This window comes from Cynara cardunculus (assembly GCF_001531365.2).
Source record: "Cynara cardunculus var. scolymus isolate 2C chromosome LG 5, CcrdV1, whole genome shotgun sequence".
Lineage (NCBI taxonomy): Eukaryota > Viridiplantae > Streptophyta > Magnoliopsida > Asterales > Asteraceae > Cynara > Cynara cardunculus.
The window spans coordinates 3,024,215-3,033,549 of record NC_037532.1 but is presented as its reverse complement, the minus strand read 5'-3'; positions in this window follow the sequence as shown (position 1 = coordinate 3,033,549).

Below are 9,335 nucleotides of genomic sequence, written 5' to 3'. Positions count from 1 at the left end.
TTTGGACATGATATTTAGGGTTAACAATGTACTCCCCATGTCTTATGATATAATTAAATTAAAAATATATATAAAATTTATATTATGAATATTATCCCCTGATTTCAAATATTATATAATTATATATATATATATATATATATATATAATTTTTATAGATTTTGTTCACTGTGAAGTTGAAATTTACAATGTTTGATGTTCAATTTTCCTTAAACAAAACCCTAAATTTATCATCATGATACTAAAAGGGACTTTGGCTTAGCGATATGTGAGTCTTTGGCTTCATAGAAGCTCAGAGGTTCAAACTTCACCAAAGATGAAGAGGGTGTGTGGGTTTATTTGTAATTATATTTGTCGTATACAAATATTACATACTTCAAAAAAGGAAAAAAAACCCATCGTGATACAAGCTTTTAACGTCCTTGGCGATTAATCAAAAAGTTCACGAGCTGGAATTAGTGGATGATAAAACGAACAAATTGGTTGAGAAGCAAACTTAGAAGAAACCAATTAATACGACGCAAGTTTATTTAGATGAAAATTGAAATACAATAGTGATGCATCGCTATTATAATTATTGTTAAACCGGTTATAATATTGTACAATAATTGAAGTTTTAAGCCTTTTGAAGTAATAACCTTATGATCTCGTATATACCGTGATTATATGTATTTGTAGATACAGATATATGTACATACTTATACGTTCATTAAATGGAGAATATGTATACAAAACTAGGTTTTTGCAAGAGTAATTGATTGCAGAAGAAAACTATCGTAAGATAAATATAGGTCGAAGTTTAACGTGAAATAAAATATTAAATTTACTTAAAACAATTTTGAAAATAAATTTGTTGTATTTATTTTGAAATTTAAACAAATATGAATTAGAAATCTTAAAAATTGTTATTACAGTTTTTGAAATTTAATTTCTTGTAGTTGTATTCTGTTATTTTCAAAATATTTGATCAAATATAACTTTATTAATTTACTTATAACAAAATATATAGGTTTTCAAAATTAATATTCTTCCTTTTATTAATAAATCATTTTACTAACTTATTTTATTTAAGACTTTATATATATATATATATATAATCTATACTATATTATAAATCATTTGATAAAAACTCTTAAAAATCATATTTTTATGCATAAAATATTGTTTATTGTTGCATATTACTTAAAATTTAATTAAGATTACAAATAAATTGTGCGTAAGTATAATTTATTAAAGTTTCATGTTTGAATCCGTGTAACTAACTGTAGATAAACATAATTAAATATAGGATAAACATCTCATTTTTAATATAAAAAATCTAAAATATAATTAAGATAATCATTAAGTTCTAACAAAATATTTTATTATTATTATCTTTATAAAAAAGTATATTATTAATAAAAAAATAAAAAATGAGTTAAAGAAATACAAAAAAAAATTAAATATTTAATTTGCTACTAACATCAATATTTTTTTTTTCAATTTTTTATGATATCTTCCTATATATTTTATGCAAAAATAAAAGTATTATCTTTTTCTCAGAACCGTATTATAACATCAACTGAAAAAAAAATGAAACATCAGAATCGATATATATCTCGTTGTATTGTGCGAGTACCCCTTCTAGTAATATTATATGTGTGTGTGTGTATATATATATATATATATATATATACTACATAGAAATATGTGTGCTTATGGATTGGGTTGATCGAGTTAAAAACATTTGAACTACTCAATTCAATGTTTACGGTTTGGAAAATCTCAACTCAATCCAACCCAAAACAAAGTGCAACCTAACTCATCCAAACCGTACGGGTTGGTCGAGTTGGTATTTTGACACATCAAAATATTCTAACATTGAATATGTTATTTCTCATAATTAGTTTTTCAATATCAATCATTTGTTACAACTTATTCATTATTCTTAAATCTTAAGTATATCACATTCAAATATTTTTCTCAATTTGCACATATGTGTTCACATTTACTGAACATATTTTATAAGTTGACTGTAACCAGAGGCTTTTTTCAATCGATCTGGTAGGTAAGGAAACAAATAAGGTATATAGACATAAAGAAGAGAATGAAAGTATATGTATATGAAGAGGTTACATGATGAAATAATTGTTTAATGTACATATAATTAATAGATTATTAACAATCATATTAAATATAGATAATAAAAGGATATCAGGTTCATCAGCTTGGGTTCGATTTAAATGACCGTAACTCAATTCAAACCTGATACTTATGGTTTAAAAATTTTACAACTCGATTAGCCATCAAGTTACTTTGAATTTGATTATTTTACATTAGGTTGGCCAAATTGGTTGGGTAATTGATCCCCCTACATAAAAACACGCATTAACTTCTTGTTTTAAAATTTAAGTATATTTTATTTAAAAAAATTATGAATGGTTAAACCACAAATTATTCTCTTGATATTATTGCTTTAATATTTTGCTTAATAAATTTTAATTAGTTTTATAAATATATATATATATATATATATATATATATATATGGGTAAGTTCATTTGTTAACCAAATATATGGTGTTAAATTTACAAACCTCAATGAACCAATAGAAAACGATATACATTTTTGGTTAATACACATGATAAATTTATTTAATGAGGATAAAAATGTAATTTTTTATTTGATCTTTCTTTTAATACAAATTAATTTTCGGCTACATTTCTTAATTATTCTTTGTCTTGCCATTGTGAATATCTGATGCAAACTAATTGTCGGTTACATTTCTTAATTATTTTAAATAAATTAATTGTACCTGAGTAAACACTTGTTTATAAGTGAACCATCTCGTTTCAACATTTAAAAAAGTATTGTGTTCATATGTGAACCTGATAACTACATACACGTAACAAAAACTAGGTATGTACAAATTACCAATTATTTAAAAAGATTGAATAGTGTTCAGAAGTAAACACATGAACATTGTTCATAAGCACAATTTGATGTTTGTTTATAGATGAAGCAGGCATCATTCCATATTTATTTCATATATGAACGAGATTGCATAGTGTATGCGTTTATTAAAATAAAATGGATGTTACAAAAAAATTACGACTTTTTTCCATATACAGCCATGTTCACGCATGAATAATTCTCATAAATATCGAATACTTGTTCATGCATGAACCATTAACCAAAAAAAGCAGTAGAAGAATCTGATGTCGGAGATCTTGTTGTTGGTTTCGATTCGATGATGAGAGTAATTCCCGGATAGTTATATTGTTATCAATGGGCATTTACAAAATATTTCATTGTAATTAATGGGCAGTTACAAAACATCTCATTGTCATTAATGGACAACTAAAATCATTTCCCAAAATACCCCTTGTAAACATTGTTCGCTTATGTTACCTTAACTATGTGTGCAATTATTTATATTTTATGTCATTAATAATCTCAGTCACAAATTTCAAAGATCAATGGATAAGATTAGTTCACAAAGTTAACATCATATATTGAGTTAATAAATGAACTCACCCATACATATATATATATATAGGGGTTCATTCAAGAAAGAACTGGTTAGTTTGTGATAATTGTGAGATCCAATCTCAACCATAAATCAATGGATAAATTAGGAAACCAATATTTTTGGTAATTTGACTTAAATTTTTATTAGAGAACATTTTAGGTATTTAAATTTGTTCTCTCTCCTCTGTCTTTCTCTCTCCTGCTTACAGCCTCCGGTAAACCTTATTTCGGCAAACACCATGTGATACCTAAAATACATACAATGTCATATCCAAAACACACCAAGTAAACTTCGAGACTAATATGATACCAACTGTAGTACCAGTATGATACCTACGTTGTATGTATATATATATATATATATATGTATTTGGGGATTCATTCAAAAGAGAACTAGATACTACTGTGATACACAACATGAACAATATGATACCCAAAATAAAGTAATTAATATAATTAAATTAAATTAAATTAGAATATTAAACTAATTAAAGTAAATTGAATAATCAACCCAAATTACTAATTTACCCTTCTATTTTATTTTAAGTAAAATATTAATTATCTTAAATGATTGGCTCACGTTAGATCTCACAGTTACCACAAATTAATTAGTTATCATTTGATTAGACCCCCTATATATATTGTATGAAGGAGAAAGAACGTGGAGAAAGTAGAGTTAAGGTGATAAACGTAAAAAGATATCTGGAATCTTGATCACCTTTAAAATCTCAAACTCACTCATGAATCGTGTTTGATATCGGATTGATCCAGTGCATCTCATCCTAATATGCATCCAATTAGGGGTGCTAAAAAACCTGACCAATCGGATCAACCCGATCAAGACAACCCAAAATAACTCAACCCGATGTCTAATCGAGTTGTAAAATTTTCAAATTGTAGGTATTAGGTTGATATTGGGTTGCTGTTATTTGAACTCAACCCAACTCATTGAACCCGATATTCTTTATTTCTTGAATTTAATATGATTGTTGAATTTTTATTAATTAGACAATTACATTATCACATATGCTCTTCATATACACATATTTTAAATATATTCATATTTCTATATAACTCATTTGTATATATGTTCAATAACCGTGAATATATGTAAATTGAGAAAATTAATTGAATGTAATATATGTAAGAAGTATAGATAAGTTGTATCAAATAGTTGATAATAAAAAAAAATTATGTGTAGAAAATAACATATTCAAAATTGGAAACTTATTTTAATGTACCAAATTATCAATCATACCAACTCGACTAACCCGACCAACCCGTATGGTTTGAGTAGGGTTGGATTGCACTTTGGTTTGCGCTGGGTTGAGTTAAGATTTTTCAAACCGTAAGCATTGAGTTGAGTTGTTCAAATGTCTTCAACCCCGATTAACCCAACCTATAAGCACTTCTACCTCCAATAGTAGAAGTCCTTTCTTACGCTTTTAACATTAACTTTTCTTTTCAGCAAAGCTCAATCCTTTATTTGAAGGTATATGTATGTAAAAACTTCGTGTGCTTTTAATATTTGCATTTACTTTGTTTGTTAAAAAATAGAAATTAAGATATAATATATAGTATATATAATATAATAATATATAATATATAATATATAGTATATAATATAATAATATATAATATAATGATATAATAATATATATAGTTATATGCGTAATATGGTGAAATAAAATAACGTTAATATTATATTTTAATTAATTTTAATGTACGAATTTAAAATTAAATTTGAATTTTATAATTAGAATTTACAAAATACACATGCGTTTTTATTTCTAGAAGTGTGCCAAACAATGGAGCAGTATGTCACAATTTTCTTGTTTTCTAAAAAAAATATTAAATTTTAATTTCTTTTAAAATATGTATGAATTGTTTGGTGGTGTTTTTGAAAATCTGAAATAAATATTATGTTGTTTATTTAATTTGATGATCTTATATTTTGGAAAGGTAATAGATGATATAATAGCTCTCTTATTAAAATTTAAATAAAGAGAAAATTAGGAATATTTTTTAAATTAAAAGAATATATTATATTATAAAGTATTTGACAAAAAAATTATTAAAAACCATTTTTTATAAATGAAGTACTGTTTATTGATATATATTACTTAAAATTCAAGGTTACAAGTAATTATTATATGCATAAGTACCACTTATTAAAACTACATGTTTGAATTCGTGTAACTAATTATGGATAAACAAAATCAAATAAAGAATAAACATCTTATTTTAAAATATAAAAAATCTAAAATATAACTAGTTGTGTACCCGCGCAATACAGCGAGAGCCATGAATTTTAACGATTTTGAAGTTCCACTGGTTTTATAAGATAAGATTTAACGATGATATAAGTTACATTTGGACTTTACATATTAATACAATTTGAATAAATAAGAGTTATGGTTCCAATTACAGACTATCGATGAAAAAATTTGTATAACAGTTTAAAATCCAATATATTTAAAATCCAACATATTTAAACGACTCCATAAATGTGTTCGAATTACACCAAGAGCAAATAACCAAGAAACTTGAGTTTTAAGATAAACACTCAAAACCAATAAATAAAACTACAAATTTGACAGATCATAAGCCATGAAAAGACAAAAAAAAATGGGTTTTAGAATGAAATTTCAACTCCTTACCATCTTTCTTGTCCAAAAACTCAGATTAAGGTTGAATTAATACATGTATATATATATATATATTTCAAAAAAACCCAAGAACATATTATACAATGCAATTTGGACAATCTAAGCCAAAATATATAGTATTTATATAATAATATAAATAAATAACTATAAAAGTATAAATCGTAAATATTAAAAATATTTTTTCTCAGTATATATAATAATATAATTAACTCAAAAACTATTCAATATTGGACTCATTTCGAAAGTATTAACGAGACGATTATAATGGTGTAACTTGTTAAAATAAAAATGTATTTTTTAAACATGTTTTAATTGATATACGATTATGTATATTAATTTGATAAAGATTTAAAATGAAACATTTAAAAATAAAGGACGTAAAGTAAATTAATTAATTAAATATATGGGTGCAAATTGTAAATTTAAAATTATAATTTAAAAAAAAAAATCGGTTGTGTGAAGGTGAGTGTAAGTGAGAAGAGGAGGTAGTATAAATGGTATCTTGGTCGGTTAGTATTTTAACACTTTTGCTAAATTTGCTTAATAAGATAGTATAGATTAGGATAATTTTCGAGTTCTAACAAAATAATTAAGTATTATATTTATAATAAAATTATACTATTAAACTAAATATAAATTACTTCGTCATTGAACCTAAATTAAATTATAATAAGAAAATTGAATTAAAAACTACACAAAAAATAATAACTTTAAATAGTTAATTTGATACTAATATCAATATATTTTTATCAAAATTTTATGATATTTTCAAATTTATATTTTATTCAAAAATAAAAATATCATCGTTTTTTCAAAATCACATAAGATCATATTATAACATCGATTGAGAAAAAAAATAAAATAAAATATTAAAATCAAGATGTATCTCGTTACATTACGCGAGTACATTTCTAGTGTGTGTGTGTATATATATATATAATTTATACTTAATAGTATATATGTTGTATTAATAAATAATTTTTTAAACGTTTGATAATTCTAAAAATTTATGAGATCTGTGAGAATTTTTACCTTAAAATTTTACTTAACATGACTCTTTTTATTTAATTATAGTACATGTTGGGTCAGCAGACTCGGTGTTCCCTCGGCAGGTCAAATCCTCGTCCTTAAACCCACCGCTCCTGTAGCAATGCAGGAGCATCCCACATCGGTGAGGCTAGGGAGTCTTCTCTTCCTTATAAGGAAGTGAGAGTCTTCTCCTACCAGTGACGCGTTTTAGAAAACAAAACCGTGAGGGGTTGTTGCCGTGCGGGGAAACCCCGGGGCAGCCCAGAGCGGACAATATCACGTGGGCGGCTCCCTAGTGCAGTTACCGGTCCAACAGTACATAATGTATTGATTAACATATATTTCTTTTACAATGTGTTTGTTTCATAGATACAACAACTCATAATGTGAAACTTTTTACATATATTCTTTGTTTTATGTTGTGAACCAAATACATATGAAAGAAATGTATTTTGAAACAAATATATGTTAATCTCTACATTAAAATCTAATCACATATAAAAAAAAAATATGAAATAACATATGATACATTAGTTCTCAAAGATCTCATGATTTAGAGAATTTTCAAAAGAAGGTCCTCAATCAGTAAACCTAATGGATTTTTTAAGGAATATGCAAGTAGCGATTTAATAAGCTGATGAAGATTTTTTACTATTATTTTTTACTTTTTCTCAATTACAATTAGGGGTGTAAATGATACGAGACAACTCGCGAGCTACTCGAGTTCGACTCGGTCAAAGCTCAGTCAACACTCGACCCGAATCGATATATTAACGAGTCGAGTCAAACTACCCAATACTCGACTCGAAAAGCTCGCGAGATACTCGATTATTTTGTATATAATTAGTTTTTATGATAAAATTTGTAAAATATAAATAATAAAAATGTCTTATATTTTTAGATATTTAAACAAAACTATGCATTTTTTAATTATAAAACTTAATCAATTATTTTTTTTAAAATCACAATTAAAAAAAGACAAAAAAAAAACTATAAAAAAAAGTTAGTGAAATTGTTCCACATTGAAAGAGAGATGGTAAAGGAAGGGAGAAAAAATGTTATATAAAGAGAGAGAGTTGAATGAAATTTCTAATTTTGTCTTTTTGATGATAAAGTTTGAAGTTGATCCTTTAGTTTTATAAAAACTAAGAAAACACCTTTAAGTTTTAAAATACATAAGAAAAAACCCTAAAATTTCATAAATTTCAATGGGTGAGCTTGGTTCGAGTTTGATTCGAGCTTAGTTCGAGATTGTTTGGAGTTCGATTTCGAGTTCGAGCTTCAGAAATAGTTATCGAGTTTCAGTCGAGCTTTGATTTTTACTACTCGCGAGTTTTCTAGTCGAGTTCGAGCTTGGAAATTGGGTTTTGAGTTCGAGTCGAATATAGTGATACTCAAGCTCGTCTCACATCATTTACATCCCTAATTACAATTTTCATATTATTCTAATCCTAGATTATTTTTCTATTACTTTTTCAACTTGTTATTTAAGTCATTTTAAAGCATCGTCTGCCTTATTAGCTAGCTTTTTAAATGAAATATTTAAAACCCAATGAACTATCATATTTTGAACAAATATCCCCTTAAACTTTTTGAAATTAAACAATAAATCATTGAACTTACTGGAATCGAACAAATATATCCTTGAAAGATCCTTCCATGAAGATTTTTGCTGAATGAATAAATAATTTCAGTTATAAAATGAAATCAATATATTATTTCTCTTCCGTGTATCAACAAATCAGTAAAAAAAAGGTACAACAAACCAATAAAACAGGGAAATACACAAATTTTATTAATCATTTGATTTATTGTACTTTATTATTGATATACTGATACATTGATAGAGAAATAATAAATTCATTTTGTTTTATAAATACTAGAAGGGTACTCGTGCAATGCAACAAGATACATCTTGGTTTTAATGTTTCATTTTATTCTTTACATCTTATGTGACTTTGAAAAAACGATGATGTTTTATTTTTGAATAAAATATAAATTTGAAGATATTATAAAAATTTGACAAAAATAAATCGATATTAGTATCAAATTAATTATTTAAAACTCCTCATTTTTTGAGTTGTTTTTTAATTCATTTTTTTATTATAATTTAATTTATATTCAATAA